We start from the raw sequence: 16,767 nt of genomic DNA, 5'->3' as shown, positions 1-16,767 counted from the left end.
CGGTGTTGGATTGGATGTCTGGCATAATGGTGTCGCGGCTGCGTCTTAGCTTCTAGGTTCAAAGGGCCGAGGTTTAAGTCCGGCGCTGGCGTGGTCTTTAGTTTGTTTCGAATTTTTTTCTCATTTAGGCTACTATTCTATTTTAAGTGTTTTAAATTATCTGTTTTTTTGGTTATATAACATTACCTTAGGTTAGTTTACGTTAGATGAGTAGGATCTGGAAACGTCTGGGAGTGCGAAGTATACAGTGCCAAGCGGGGCGTTTTACGAAAGATAACGCGTCCTGATGTCCCTTTAATAGAGCGCTTATGGTGACGTCGGGCAGCACTGTAGACACAGTGTATTTTTTCGTTGTTTTTTTCGTGTTATTTGTTGATAAAAAGTCTGAAACCATGGTATTTTTCTGCGGATGAGCTTCATATCAATCGATTAAACGTGTGTATATATAGCAACGTTCAGTCGTACTTTCATAACCGCTAGGAATTGGGACCGAGTGGTCGTGGCTTTCTTCCGGGAGCACTTGGGCGCGGGCTTAATCTCCGGGATTGACAAATGCATTTTTCAAATCGTGTATTATAGAACCCACGCAAGCACGCACGCACGCATGCCGACATGAAAGGTAATTAAGATTAGCTGAGTACTACTAAAGGCATTCCATGCCTAAAATTTGAATCGCTTGGTCGAGCGTATATAGGCGGTCACAACAGCGAGGAAAATCCGCAGCACTGCTTACTTGGATTGGCACTGGATTATGTTGAGCAGAAAAAGACGGTTTATAGGCGCGAATTTATAGTGATGGATGGACGAGATATTGGGCTTGGGGAGCTTACACTGAAGTTTCCACTGGTCAGGAAAAATTGCGACATAATTAGCATACACAAACAGGGGCGTCAAAAAACTAAATATAGTTGTTGTATACTCATACGCCTGGTATTTGCTGATGAGTGAAGATCTTTTTTACAAAGCGGATTTAAAACTTAGTAAATGGTTCACTAGACTTGCTTCAACGTATACGGAATGAAGTGGATTTAAACAGGGTCACTTCGTGATTCGCTGCATTCCTGTCATAAACGAAAAATCTACAACATGCACTAAGCCTTTTCACTGAACCATGATTGATTGTAAAAGAAACTTTTTATTCAGGGGAAACTGCAGCAGTTATGTAATCACCGCAATACATGTCGAGGATACATGCCGAGGTGATTGTTATATGACCCTTGGAGGATTAATATATACAAACACTAGTCTGGGCATCATGTAGTAATTTAACAGGAGTTGCTAGAAGATTCCTATTATAAGCCAATTAGGGAAGAAATCACATCATAAAGCATGTGTAGCATTCGTGTTTAGGAAAAACGACTGCAGCCTGAATTGGGTCTACCTGGCTACATTGCATGCGGGTGAAACAGCGAAGGGGCGAGGCCGAAACAAATAGCAATACATGCACTCGGCATAAAAAAACTGAACTTCAAAATGTCAGAACTAACGGAGAAGATTTAAGCAACCTGAGACTGGCTGACGATGTATGAACCAACAGATGATATGCCAAAAAATTAATCATGATCTGAATAGGGAAGTTGTAACGTTATACAGCTCCCGCTATCAAGCAGCCCTTCAGCAAATGTTGTTGTTGGTGGTGGAGAAGGGCAGAAATTTTGGATAATTTGCCGGCGAAAATAATTAAATGCTGAACATGAAATGATGAAACGAGCAGTGAAGACCGTTTGCATGGGATGCACTTAAGAACCCCCAAGCAACGCGAAATAGCAGTAACAGACTCAACAGCCGGCAGGTGTATAACGGGGAGAGAAAAACTAAACATGAAAAAGCCTACAGTCCTAACCACGAAATTCGGTTGGGCAGGATTGTTCGTGCGAAACCTTGAGATAGCAGGTGTATGTCCTAAGCAACAACCATGGGGGTGGCACTTTGATGTTCCAGAAAGCAGAGACACCTGTTACTCAGTTTTCAGGTGTGGGTCGTTGCTCTATACAACTTCCGAAGCATGATAAATTCCCCTTTTTTGTCAACCACAGAAAGTACTCACACAACAATGATGTAGGTAACGGCACAAAATCAAACAATTCTTCAGCAGTAGACACACAGACTGTTGTTGATACACTTCAAGCAGTCAGGTCTGCAAATGTCGAAATGAAAGGCGGCCTAGCTCCATTTAACGAAAGTTGCGAAAGCTGCCCGCAAGAAAAAAGAAATTGTTTCCGAACCCGCTTCGTCTTTACCGGCATCTCACCTGTGGAAAACTCTGTGGCCCGAAAGGTGCCTCGGGGCCCAGTTTTTTGCCACTCCCAAGAGGCTGCAAAGGCCTGGGTGGCGCAGCTGAGAGGCTGCCTTTTCCAGTAGCGCGGAGGAGAGTCCAGCACAGCGAGGCGTCAGATTCCTCCGTAATCCGGAGGGGATCATGAACGCACTGGCTCCTTGTTTGTCGGCGCGGCGTAAACAGAGGTGGACAAACACGTCCACGCCAGCACAGCAGCGCCGGGCCGTTCCACCTAACCCGGCGAGATTTATGTGACCTGAGCAAACGAGCCGTGTGAGCCGTGGCCGCTGCAGCAGCGGCTCGCTGCCCCACGACCTACTTCCGCTGCAATTGGGCAGGCAAACTTCCGGTCAGCCACCGCAATATTGGCCGTCTGCGCGCCGTCGCGATCCCCGTGAACACGGCGTGTCGCCCGCAGCTGGGTTCACCGCTGCGCAGTCTCTGGAGTCGAAAGCCCGGAAAACGGGCCAAACCAAGAGTGCTAACCCCGGTGGGAGAGTCGCGGGCCATTCCGTACGCCCGCGAGACGTGTGCCATCCGGCAGGGCCGTGTGCATGCTGAGCAATGCGGATTAATTATTGTCGCGTGGTTCCAGCCCCCCCTATCTGCTTTCCGTGTCCGGCGGGCAGCTGGGAAAAATGGGTAGTCTTATCAGCTGGCTAGCTACTAAAGTTGAGCATGTGAATAAAATGAGTAATAAAAAAATATCAAGTTATGATGCAGTTATAATCGCCCGCTTTATTAAATGTTACGAGAGAAAATGCATCCAATACGCCCGTTTTCAATGTGCCTGATTCCTGCTTACTGAAAAAAGACAATTTCTCTGACGAGATATTTATGACACTATTCGGGTCCCCTCTCAGTACAGCTCAAATGCCTCTTCAGACGGAACACACGTGTTTCTGCTCCCTTCTACGTAACCTTTTTCGGGTGGAGAAAGTTTCTTTACTGAGGCTTTGTGCTGGGGTGGCCCTCGCACATTCAGTCACCTGGGCTGCGGAACTCGCACCAGAAGATTTGGGAAGCTGTGCCAAGTGCCCCGCTCCGGGGCTGAGGCGGAGGCCAAGCATCTGCTGCGGATGTGCCCAGGCCCGAAGACAACTCGACACAATGCGCTCAGAAAAGCTGATCTCGGTTGGATAAACTGGATGCCTACGGCCGCTGGACGCACGACAACACTTGTTACGGGTCTTTACTGACGTTTCTACACAAAAACGGATTATATATATGCTTTCCTATAGGCCTCCCCTAACAGTAGACGATTCGTCTTGATTTCCTCAGTGTATTTAATTTTACCGTCCACCTCATACCCTTACTTCTCCACCTCCTTTTCTTTGCCTTCCTTCTTTCATATAGCGCACGGCAAAATAAAGAGGAAAAAAAAAAGTTGCAGCGGTCTACCCAGCACGATCGTGTTATTATAACACACCTTTGGTTGCTTCCATGATTTAAAATGGCAACTGTTGGAGCGAAAACACGCCTATTTCAACAACTGGAAACACAATGTTTGCATTATTTGTGTCCCTAACGAATTATGTTTCCAATACCACTCCTCAAAAGCTTGTGATTAGCAGTATCGTATGATCCCGCCCTTCCCTTCCGTCTTTGCGCGCCCAAGAAAGTGAAAGGGGCTCACGTAAAGAGCACTTCGCATTTCATGACCCCGCTGGTGGTGCCAGCAAAAAGTTCCCTCGGACAGAGCTCTCACATTTCTCGAAGTTATACAATGGGAATGCCACATGAACTCACATTAGTGTCACCGATGTGCTTCGCACGCTTTCACGACGGCTCGCAGCGAGTGTGACGTTCGGCAGGCTCACATCGAATCTGCAAGCTGGAGCGAACAGCAGACATTGAGCAACATTTAAAAAACAATTTCCTTAGCAGAAACCCTCCCACTATCTTCGGCTCAAGGGCGCCTGCATTTTAGTGGCCCCCTGGGGTCGTTTGCGGCCTGCTCGGTGCTAGCAGCGGTAGTGCGAAACCGGCGGCACAGCGCTGCGTTGAAGAAACGATCCGGTGTAGCTTTTCGTCCCCCCGAGCGCGGCCTCTCTACATCCTTCCGCGGCCGCCGCCATCCACCGCAATAAATTTAGCACGGTCTATCCTCACACGTTCCGCAGTACAGCAGGCCGTAACAAGGTTTCCGACCGTCCTAATAGCAAAGCACAAAAATAGGGTACGTAGACATGACCGCCGAGCGTATACGAGCAGCAGACGTGGTTAGCTTACCTAAGCTCCGGCGCTTGCCACTAAAGTTGGCTTGGACCGCGGAGGCGCGTAAAGCGCAATAAAGAATCTGGTTTGGCGTTATGTTTTAGGTCCCCTCAGTATAAGGCTGTTTTCAACGACGACATTTCGATTGTGTGTTTCTTCTAACAGCGTGGGATTTTTTTGCTTGTTTATTTTCTTCTTCGTACACATGTTCTTTTTGCCAATGGCACACAGTTTTTTGCTGCCTTCTTGACTCGCCGGGAGAGTGTTCTTAGTAGCTTCGTTTATTGGTATTTTTTGAGTTTACTATACCGCCGTTTGGACTCCCAAATCCTATCCAGGCCTCAATATAAGCCTGTTAGAACGCGCAATGTCGACAGTTCGCACAGTAACACCTTAACACACTACCACTTTCTTTTTATGTCTCCTTAACGCCTTGGTAGGCGATATATCGATCTCCCACCGTTTCATATTATTTCATTTAGCGTCGTTACATGTAATATTATTTGATTCACTGAGCTAGCGTCGTATTTTGTTGCAAATTGTAGCTTTTACAAGCACATCATACCTCAACAGTGCAAGTTAAAAAAAGAAGCTGTGAAGAAAAGCAAATAATGAAGGAAGTAAATACGAAAATCACTAATAACACTCGTTATGCAATGGGTAAACTTCAGCACAGCTTCACATCTTTCTGTGGTGTTTTTAACAAAGGTAAGTTATTTAAATCTGTAAATCTGCTAGACGGCATCCTTTGCCAAAGCTTGTTTGAAAGCGAAAATTACACCTGTACCCGACAATTTCCTTTGCAGTTATCTACTACACCTGCACCCAGAACTGTATATAATAACTTCTGTTTTCATAAAATTTCTATGGAAGATGTAAGATACAGTGTCAGTAAAATGGCAGTATAAAGCATCGGGTCTCGATGGCATCCAGATGCGGGTTATAAAAGAAAACATTGATATCATTGGTCCTTATTTATGCCACCTGTTCCACCATTCCCCTGAAAATAGCTGTTACCCTGATATACTCAAGGTTGCGAATGTGGTCCCCATATACAAAGATGGAGATCCAAACGAACCAGGCAGTTACAAGCCGATATCAGTACTGAGTGTGCTCAACACTATCTTCGAAAAACTAGTTGCGCAACAGGTTAAAAGACTTCTTTAAAAATAATATTATTGCACCTCAGCAGCACGGTTTCGTAGAAAATAGATCCACTTCAACAGCCGTACTTATGTTATCACAGGCTCTTAATTCCGCGATGCATCAAAATAACATAGCTGTCTTTGTTTTCCTGCATATTAAAAAGGCATTTACACGGTTTATCATCCTATCTTGCTGCAGAAATTAGAAAGTTATGGTTTTACAGAGAGCTCCCTTAAATTCTTTCATAGATATTTATCCTCCCGGAAGCAAAGGGTACTTATTAATGGTTTTTTGTCCGACGTTAAAGAGATACCTTGCGGTGTACCACAGGGCTCCGTTATGGGTCCCATATTGTTCTTACTTTATATAAACAATCTCCCAAAGGCTCTTCACTCCGCACAATTAATAATGTATGCAGATGATGCCGCTCTTGTTGTTTCTGGAACATCTCTTCATGTAATTCAAACCACAATAACCAGTGAGGTGAAAAACTTGTCTTCTTGGTTTTTTGAAAACCGCTTAACACTTAATGTAGACAAAACTAAGTATGTCAGTTTTCACTCTAGGTACAAGACCACCAACAATTGTTGTTGCACTTACTTTCGGCAGCTCGTTAATACAGCAACTCTCGCCTTTAAAATACCTAGGAGTTATTTTTGACTGTTATTTACACTGGAAAGAACAAATTAATAGCGTATGCAAGAAGCTAGCTTTTGGTTGCCACGCGCTCTTTAAGGCGAGATATTATTTTCCGTACGATGTACGACGCTCCCTCTACTATGCTTTCTGTCATTCGCATATCAATTATTGTTGTGAATCTTGGGGGCAAACATATAAAACCTACTTTTCGTCTTTACTTCGTATGCAAAAACTACCATTGACTGCGTTGACCAAGTCTTTCCAGGAACAACGTTTTTCGTGATAATCCCGTAATGTCGTTTTGGTCCTTGCGCAACTACAAAATTTCGCTCGTGATAAACAATATAATAAACACCAATTCTCGCTTTCCGTTAAGCCTTTTCACCTTACCCTCTCGTAGTACAAGGCAAGCCTCCAATTTCAATTTCAATCTTCCGAAATGTAACAATGCATATGGTGAACGCCTGATCGAGTTCAGTGGAGTAAAAATATGAAACGACCTTCCAATAGAGGTGAAAACAGCGAGAAATTTTAAAATGGCCGCTAAACAGCATTACAAGACTAGACAAATTTTATGTGAAACTCTTGCTATGTGAATCATTATTTTAGTGTCATTATTTTTCTGTTGGATTTGTTGTGTCTATCTGTGAATATGTAAAATTCCAGTTGTATGACATGTGACCTTGTGTACATCTCAAATTTTCTTGAGCCATTCATGCTCTGCCGCTTAAGTGTTTGTGAATTGCTTGTCGAATTGCTTGTAATTTTATATTGGACCGGCCACTAGCCTTTGCAGCTATCGGTCCAAACAGTTTTCTGTACATACTTTGTGTTTTATGGAATAAAGTTTCTCACAAAAAAACACGCCTTTTTTTTGCTCGCTGTCTTCAATTTACGCCCGTGCACACCGTCTCTGGCAGCCTACTCACAAACGTTTGCCAGGAAGACTCGAGCAACCGGTGATTGAAAGAATGCGCCCGTTATGTATGCAAGTTACGCAACTCGCAAGCGGCACTTGGTACGGCGTGTAGCGCCAACTCTTCATCCCGCCGAAATAGCTCAGTTGGGAGAGCGTTAGACTGAAGATCTAAAGGTCCCTGGTTCGATCCCGGGTTTCGGCATATTTTTTCTATGCTACCAGTGTCACTTTTGTTCTTTGCTGTTTTGAGGTTCAAACGCTCCAATGTCACACTGTTATGTATATTTCTTTCTGTTTTCATTAACGACCTATCCACTGTTATTACAAGCTGATCTCTCCTTCCCTATGCCGATGATATAAGGTATGATGAGCAATTCATTACATAGACGACTGCCTCGCCCTTAAACATTATTTCTTCCTGCCCACGCTAGCGCAGTGGATAGGGCTTAATTCTAAACCCGTCAAAAACCGAAGTCATCACGTAAACGTCATCACATACTGCCCCAAACAGATCCCTCCCAATTTTCTTGTATTATTAATAATTCTTCCCTTCCTAAGGTTTGCGAGGTGAGAGACCTCGGAATACTTTTCGACAGTACGCTAAGCTTCACTCCCCATATTAGACAGATGGTTGGACAGGCACTCCTCTCTCTGGGCGCCGTATGCAGATTTCCCAGAGATATAGAACGGAGCGTGCCAGTCCGAACATTGACATTTTGAAAGGGTGCGGGAAATTTTTTTGTCAATATATAACCGGCTCGAACATAGTTCCACCTCAACCTCCCCTCAAGATCAGTTACCAACTCTTCCTCATTTAAGTTGCCCACTTGACAGAGCTCATCTTTTTCTCCGCAAGCTGCTCCGCGGAGCCATTTCGTGTCCCGAACTACTGCCGCATCCCATGCTTCGAGTTCCCCAGAAGTGCACACGGCCGAACTATACATTTCTTAATGGCGCAGCTGGTAGCCGCCATTCACCTGCCCGCCGATTGCAAAACTTCTACAACTTGTTTCGTGACAAGTTGGGCGTCTTTAGCGGCTCTCTGTCACAGTTTCGCGCGTGGCTAGCAGTGCTTTCTTTGAGCTGTTGTTACATGTTCTCGTTCCGGCTGCATTATCATCCTCTGCGATGCCACTGACCTATACATGCTCTTTCCTTCCCATACATTGACCCTTGCAATGCTTTTTACTGTTCTCCCCCCTCATTCTTTTTAGATTCTTGTTTGTACGAGCTTGAGTGCTTAGTTCAGTATCGTTTGGTTATGTGTTCTCTTCTAATAGTCCATTATTTGCCTGTCATTGTTTTGCGCATTATGTCGTGTCACATAATCTTAGTATAATAGATTTTTTTAGCAATCCAAGTCTTATTCGTCATCTCAATGTAAGTATTGTCGTCCTTTTGGTATACTATAGTATACTAGCACTCCGACCGTACAGTTGTTTTTTGGGCGCTGAAAATAAACTTATTATTATTATTATTATTATTATTATTATTATTATTATTATTATTATTATTTTTGTGATCGGGGTGAACGGCTCTTAGTGTGTACATACTACATTTCCCCCGAGACACATGCCAGTGAGTTCAGAAATATCCTTAACACAATCGAAACTACAGTAATATCTCACAGTGATCACCATTTCCTTGTCACTGGGGACTTTAACGCACCGGGGATTTCTTGGGAGACTCAGCGGGTCAGTGAGGCGTCTCACCCAATATCTCCGAAGTGTGACTTTCTATTTGATTTTATTTCCTTTACTTCCTTGCAGCAGTGCAACCTCATTAGGAATTCATGTGGGAACGTCTTAGATTTGTGTCTGACTAGCTTGGAAGCTGTCGACGTCTCGCGCAGTCATACAAACCTTGTAAAACCGGACAAGTTTCATCCGTCATTACATATTTCGTTGCATAACGTATCTCTCCTCCATTACAGTCCCCCTGTTTGCACACCAGGAAGCAGTAGTTACGACTTTGCTCGTGGTGACTACATTGGTTTATTTCACTTTCTTAGTAACACTGATTGGTCACCAATCGCTAACCTCAACGACGTTGATGAACAGACCGATTTTTTTACTGAAGTTGTTCACGATGGCTTGAGGAGCTTTGTTCCCCGAAAATTTGAAAAGAAAGGCAATTTTCCGCGTTGGTTTTCTGCTGAACTTAAACGAGCTTTGGGGAGGAAAAATCGAGCGCACAAGCAAGCTAAGAAAACGGGGCAGGAAAGGTGGCAGAATGAGTTTCGTCAACTCAGATCTCTTTGTAAATGTCTGGTTAGACGCGATAGGTCGAATTACATTGCCGCGGTTGAAGCTGATGCAACACGCAATGCAAAAGTTTTCAGGGGCCACGTCCGTTCTCAAACATGTAAAAATTCACCTGGGAACATTAACCTCATCGATGAACGAGGAGAGAGCATATCCGACGTTGCCAATGCCTTTGCGCGACAATTCCGTTCCACTTATGGCAACAACAGTGCAGCTTGCCCCCCTCCACAATCTCTAGATTACTGTAAAAACTCAGAAGTGCTGGTTTCGGAAAGTCTCGTTTTGAAAGCTCTGAAACAATTGAAATCGTCATTTTCATGCGGCCCTGACGGCATTCCTTCTGCCGTACTGAAAGCGTTTGGTGATATCCTAGTTCCAGTATTGACATGTATATTTCAAACTTCTCTCAAGTCTGGCAAGTTCCCCGCTCGTTGGAAGAATGCAAGGGTTGTTCCTGTATTTAAGACAGGTTCTAAATTGGACCCCACGAACTACCGACCGATATCTATTCTATGTGCTGCTTCTAAATTGTTTGAGTCAATACTGCATAAAACTACTCACATTCAGTATAAATACCACATTAATACCTGAACAGCATGGTTTTTTCGCGGGCCGATCGACCACTACCAATCTCGTCAACTTCATGCTGCATGCTTCGGAAGCTGTGCAAGGGAGAGGTCAACTTGATGTAGTCTACTTTGATTTAAGCAAGGCTTTTGATGTCGTCTGCCACGAGCTCTTAGCCAAAAAACTATCTGAGCTTGATATACAACCATCCCTGATATCTCTTATATGCAATTATCTATGTGATAGGTCATGTTTCGTGCATGTAAATGGACAGTCTTCTCTTTCCTATGAGGTCACCAGTGGTGTCCCTCAGGGCTCAGTTCTCGGGCCACTTCTCTTCTCAATCTTTATAAATGATGTCGCGACAATATTTAATGATTGTAATTTTCTTTTATACGCCGATGATGTAAAAATATTTAAATCTGTTTCCAACTCTGCCAGCTGTTCCGCTCTCCAGAGAGCAATCTCGTCCTTCTCGCATTGGTGCTCATGCAACAAACTCCTCATTAATACATCTAAAACTAAGGTAATGACATACACAAGAAAGACTGACAACATCTTGTTTCCCTATAACATCAACGGTGAATTACTCCCACGTGTGGTAGAGGTTAATGACCTAGGCGTCACTTTCGACAGTAAACTGAGCTTCCCTCCACATATTCAGGTAATTACTCGAAGAGCTCTACGATCGCTTGGCGTTGTCTGTCGCGTGTCCAAGGAGTTCAAGGAGCCGATTTCTCTTCTGAAGCTCTACACAACTATATGTCGTCCTCAGCTTGAATATGCATCTGTTGTCTGGAACAGCACGAGCAAAACAAACCGTAAGCTTGTAGAAAGGGTCCAAAATAAGTTCATATCTATCTTCAACCATCGCTTTGGCGATAGTAGTAATTATAACCCTGGATCGCCCTCTTCATTGACGCTATCATGCTTAACTTCCAGGCGGAACAAGGCTGATATTCTCTTCCTCTTTAAAATTATGCACGGCATAGTGTCTTGTGGTGAGCTGCTACAGCATGTTCGTCTTTATGTGCCGCTAAAGTGGACCAGGAAACATGATACCTTTTGCAACCCCAATTGTCTGTGTGTCTTGTGCCCTGTGTGCCGACTGCAATGCACGTACAATCGGTACTCGGATTACCTTGATATATTTAATGATTGCCCTACTCTGTTTCGCAAACATGTCTGTGAGTTTGTGTTGGCGTAACTGCCAACTTTTGTTATTCTGCATTTGTCTTTTATCCTTGAGTTCATGCACTCAAATGACTTTCATTCCGTAACTTCAACATAAGCTATCCTTTCGTTTTTTTTGTATTTTGTATTTTATTTTGTATTTGAAAGATGTGTACATTATGTTTCGTGTGTTTCTGTTTCCGTGCGCCAGCACAAAGGCCGACCCCGGCTGTTCCTGGGCACGCAAATAAATGATTGATTGATTGATTGATTGATTGATTATTATTATTATTATTATTATTATTATTATTATTATTATTATTAGTAGTAGTAGTAGTAGTAGTAGTAGTAGTAGTAGTAGTAGTAGTAGTAGTAGTAGTAGTAGTAGCCGTGTGGTCTTTACAACAAGCAGAGCCACAAAGGCATCTTCTTTTTTTTCTTTTTTACCTGTACCCAGGCTCCCCCTGTGTTTTATTTATGTCATTTTCACTACTTCAATTTGTGCGTGTCTTGTCGCTTGTTTGTTTCTTGCAATATGTTTCTTGTAGTTTGTTTTTATGTAACTATCCGGGCGCCAACACTCAGGACTTTGGCTGTTCCTGGGCACGTAAATAAACATTATTATTATTATTATTACTATTACTCTGTCTCTGTCGCTGCCCAGTATCGCTATGGTGGTGTTGACGATTGCGCAGTCCCGCGATATGCTTTCAAGCGTGGAGATTATGCTGGGCTCTCTCGCTTTTATTCATCTGCTGAATGGTCTAGTGTTTTTGATGTCAATGATGTTGACGAACAGGTTGGACGTTTTACCGAAATTGTCAGGAGTGGCATGGAAAAGTACATCCCTTGTTATAAGCCTGTTCATTCCAAATTTCTACACTGGTTCTCTAAAGAACTTCGAAGTTTGCTTAAACTTAAGGACAGCGCCCACAAAAAGGCCAAGCGTTCTGGGCTTGACAAGTGGAAAGCGGAGTTTAGTCGGTATCGCTCACTTTGTAAAAGCCTCTACCGGCGTGACCACCAGCTCTATATAGAGTCGTTAGAGGCTTCTGCGTCTCAGAAACCGGCTGACTTCTGGGGGTATGTACGCGGCCGTTCTAAGGCGTCTAAAGAACACATTAGCCTGCTTAATTCCGATGGGGAACAGGTTGAGGATGTTGCCACGAGCTTTGCTCAGTACCTTCATTCTGTCTTTCAACTGCCAGATGGTCACGACGAACGCCCATCTTTTAATAATATGTCTAATTTTAATACACTTATGTTCGATGAAAAACTTGTCAATGATAGCCTTAAACGAATGAAATCGTCATTTTCCTGTGGTGCAGATGGAATTCCAGCAGCCCTCATAAAGGCTTACGGCAACATTTTTGTGCCTGTCTTAACTCCCATTTATAATAACTGTTTACTTTTCGCCAAATTTTCTCGTGCATGGAAGATCGCTCGAATTTTTCCAATATTTAAGTCTGGTGATAAGTCAGTCGTTACTAACTATCGCCCAATCTCACTCCTTTGTGTCGCCTCAAAACTCTTTGAGTCAGCTCTGCACAACGTTCTTGCTGCCTGCGTCAAGAACATTCTGATACCAAATCAGTACGGCTTTTTCTCGAGTCGATCGACGGTTACAAATCTTGCAAGCTTTATGACACAGGCTTCGGCTGCAGTTTGTGAAAAAGGCCAGTTGGACGTAATTTATTTTGACCTCAGTAACGCGTTCGATGTGGTGAACCATAAATTATTAATTAACAAGCTTACTACGTCCGGTGTAGGCGCAATCCTTATTACCACGTTGTCCAACTATCTCCTTGACCGGTCCTTTTACGTAGATGTAAACTTCAAAAGGTCTAGTGTTTACACTGCAAATGGTGTACCTCAGGGTTCTGTGCTGGGTCCACTATTATTTTCTATCTTTATCAATGATGTGTCAATAGTGTTAACAAAATCTTCATTTCTTCTCTATGCTGATGATGTCAAACTATTTAGGCACATTAGCGGTGTTCAGAACTGCTGTGTCTTGAAGAGGGATGTGTCGGAATTATCGGTCTGGTGCAGCAAAAACTGTCTAATTTTAAACCCCGCTAAAACAAGGGTTGTCACGTACAGCCGGAAAACCCATCGTCTACTGTTTTCCTACAGTATAGAGGGAGCTCCTTTGCAAAGGGTTGAGGAGATTAGGGACCTCGGGGTTCTTTTCGACAGTACCCTCTCTTTTTCTTCTCATATTAGGCTCATCACCCGGCGAGCGCTCGAAAGACTTGGAAATGTGTGTCGGATTACAAAGGAATTCTCTTCTCCAGATCCATTTCTAATGCTATACAATGCAATATGTATCCCTCAGTTAGAATATGCTTCTGTTGCCTGGAACAGCATCTCCAAATCTAGTATCGAATTAATAGAACGTGTGCAGAAGAAGTTTTTATCCATATTTAAGCACCGTCATCACAATCACAGTTTTCATCCTGATTCTGACTTACCCATAGTTCCTTCCATCCCTTCGTTGAACTGCAGACGTATGCGTGCAGACCTTACATTTCTTCCCAAAATTGTTCATGGTGACCTTTCTTGCGCAGACCTGTTTAACTGTTTAGAGTTTAGTGTTTCATAAAGGCCCATCAGGTCGCATCGCCCTTTCTTGACCGCTGCGCGCAACTCCAATCATTCTCCTGTGCGCAGAATACAGAATTGTCACAACCGCTTCTCTGAACGCCTTGACATCTTTCAAAGTTCCTTTACAATTTACCGTAGTGCGCTGTTGAATACAGTATGTTAAACATCTATGATACCTCTGTCGTTTCGTTTTTCTTTTTTTCATTGCTGGAATTTAGTTTCTCTGCGGTTCTGTTTAACCAATAGATAGTTGCCTATTTTTGAAACTGTTTACTTATCATGCTTGTCTTATCATTTGTCTCTATACTCTCGTCATTATTTTTGTCGTTTTACTGTCAAACTTTGTTCTCTGCTTGTTGTGTGGTCTTTACAATAAGCTGAGCCACAAAGGCATCTTCTTTTTTCTTTTTTACCTGTACCCAGGATCCGCCTGTGCTTTATTTCTGTCATTTTCACTACTTCAATTTATGTGTGTCTTGTCGCTTGTTTGTTTCTTGCAATATGTTTCTTGTATTTTGTGTTCATGTAACTATCCGTGCGCCAGCACTCACGCCTCTTGCTGTTCTTGGGCACGTAAATAAACATGATTGATTGATTGATTATTATTATTATTATTATTATTATTATTATTATTATTATTATTGTATTAGTACTGTATTAGTACTGGCAGGTTTCCTAACTGTTGGAAAATTGCTAAAGTTGTACCTGTACACAAATCCGGGTCAAAGCAGATGCAAAAAATTATAGACCGATATCCCTCCTGTGCAGTGCTTCTAAAATTTTTGAATCTATAATTCATTCCCTCATTACATCCAGAGTTAGATATGAAATTATTCCAAATCAACATGGTTTTATACGTGGCCGCTCGACCACTACAAACTTAGTTTCTTTTATGGAACATGCGTCAAAGGCAGTGGAAGACCGAGGCCAACTTGACGTGGTATACTGTGACCTTAGCAAGGCGTTCGATGTGGTGTCCCATTCATTGTTGTGTAAAAAACTTTCCCGCCTTGACATTCCTGATCCGTTGCTAGATCTGCTGCGTGACTACCTTACCAGTCGTCACTGCTACGTTCACTGTAACGGGCTACATTCCGGAACGTACTCAGCCACCAGCGGGGTGCCTCAAGGCTCTGTCCTTAGACCTCTTTTGTTTTCACTCTTTGTCAACGATGTTTCGACAGCAATTCAGTACTCATCGTTCTTGCTATACGCAGACGATATTAAAATATTCAAAGTGATTGGCAACATCTCAGACTGTGCACAACTGCAATGTGATATCGCCGCGTTTTCGGACTGGTGCAACCGAAATAAGTTGATACTTAACAGTGCAAAAACCAAAGTGGTGTCGTATACCCGTAAAACAGATGATATCAATTTCACCTATCGTATAAGTGAAGAAGATCTGAATCGGGTATGTCAAATCAGAGACTTTGGAGTTTTGTTTGACTCTAAGCTCACATTTACAGCTCATACTAATGAGATTACCCGTCGTGCTTTGCGAACACTAGGTGCAACATGTCGTGTCTCCAGAGAATTCAACTATCCAGACATATTTCTGCAGCTCTATACCTCAATGTGCCGCCCTCTATTGGAATACGCATCCGTGGTCTGGAATGCAACGTGTCGGTCCAACGCGGCGGCCATTGAGAGAGTGCAAACTAATTTTCTCTCAATACTAAAACATAGGTACGCTACTGCGAAGGCTAAAGATTATCCTGGTGTTGATGCCGCCAGCTTGCTTGTAATGGACCCACTACACAGCCGGAGGGCCAAGGCTGACCTTCTATTCTTGTACAAACTGGTCCACAGCCTCATTGATTGTACAGATTTGTTGGGTGCCATAAATTTGAGAACCCCGACAGGCAACACCAGGGCACCTAGACCGTTTCATGTCCCCGCCCGTGTCAAGAGTCCCGTGGTACGCATTCAGCACCTATACAATATGCACGCAGAAAGTTTGGACGTATTTCATCGTCCCTTACCAGCTTTTTGTAAGGAACTGCGTAGCTTGACAAACCAGGAGTAGTTTGCTTGCCCTAGTATGTAACTTCAACTCACACACTTTATGCTGCCGGGGTTAGGTTTATCTATGTATGTATGATAATTGTTTCGATGATTCACTTGTGTATGTAAGTTTTATGCCTTCATTGTGGCGTGATTTTTAGCTAAAATTTTTTTCCGGTTTACATGTTTCAGTGTACAGAGTTTTAATCATGTCTTGTTGTCTTACACTTGCCTTGTTTGTATATGTGCGCGGGTCATGTGCGTGTGTCGGCGTGTGTGTATCTCAAAGTGTCTCACTCTCGTTCAGACTAAACAATGCTATTTTCTATATTTTTCTGAGATACGCACTTTTCTTTCCGCACCAGCACATCGTTCCTGGACACACTATTAAACAATTAATTGGTTGATTCATTCGTCATTTTTATTATCTCTGCGGTTTGTTAATCTGATCATTTATGTCTATACTACTGCCATTGTTTTTTCGATATTTTTCTGTCAAGCGTGTTGCTATGTTTGTTCCGTGTCTCGACAAGATGGGACATTGCAAAGGCATCGCTCGTTTTACGCTAATACTTTATTGCAGTGTAACTTTTCAGAAATCTAAACTCTCGTTTTATATGTACACTCTGTCTCTATCATATGCACTGTGTATTTTGTTGTATATTTCCTTTTCTCAAGTGCCTTGAACGTTTCGCTGGCCGAGGGCCATAGCTTGCAACACTGTTTCTTTTTTTGCTTTTTTTCTGAATGTCTATAAGTACTTTTACTTTATTTTTTCTGTCATATCGAGGATTTTGTGTGTTGTTCCGTGCTGTTCTACGTTTCTTTTATTAATGTTTTGTATATGGTGTGCCAGCACCAAGACCTTAGGGTTGTTCCTGGGCACCGAAAATAAAGGTCGATTAATTGATTGATTGATTGATTGATTGATTGGTTGGTTGGTTGATTGA

General features: G+C 43.0%; 1 protein-coding gene and 1 non-coding gene across 2 annotated transcripts in view; both read left to right on the top strand.

The window, feature by feature from the left end:
* LOC144155746 (uncharacterized) overlaps positions 1–16,767 on the top strand; it is a 260,323-nt gene that overhangs the window by 1,024 nt on the left and 242,532 nt on the right. The window lies entirely within an intron of this gene.
* On the top strand, positions 7,329–7,401 carry Trnaf-gaa (transfer RNA phenylalanine (anticodon GAA)). Its single transcript has one exon. It is a non-coding gene; the product is annotated as a tRNA-Phe (tRNA).

The sequence above is a fragment of the Haemaphysalis longicornis genome, unplaced genomic scaffold, assembly GCF_048455015.1.
Source record: "Haemaphysalis longicornis isolate Haplotype H1 unplaced genomic scaffold, Haemaphysalis longicornis Haplotype H1 scaffold_1, whole genome shotgun sequence".
NCBI lineage: Eukaryota > Metazoa > Arthropoda > Arachnida > Ixodida > Ixodidae > Haemaphysalis > Haemaphysalis longicornis.
This window is presented reverse-complemented; position numbering and strand designations above follow the sequence as displayed.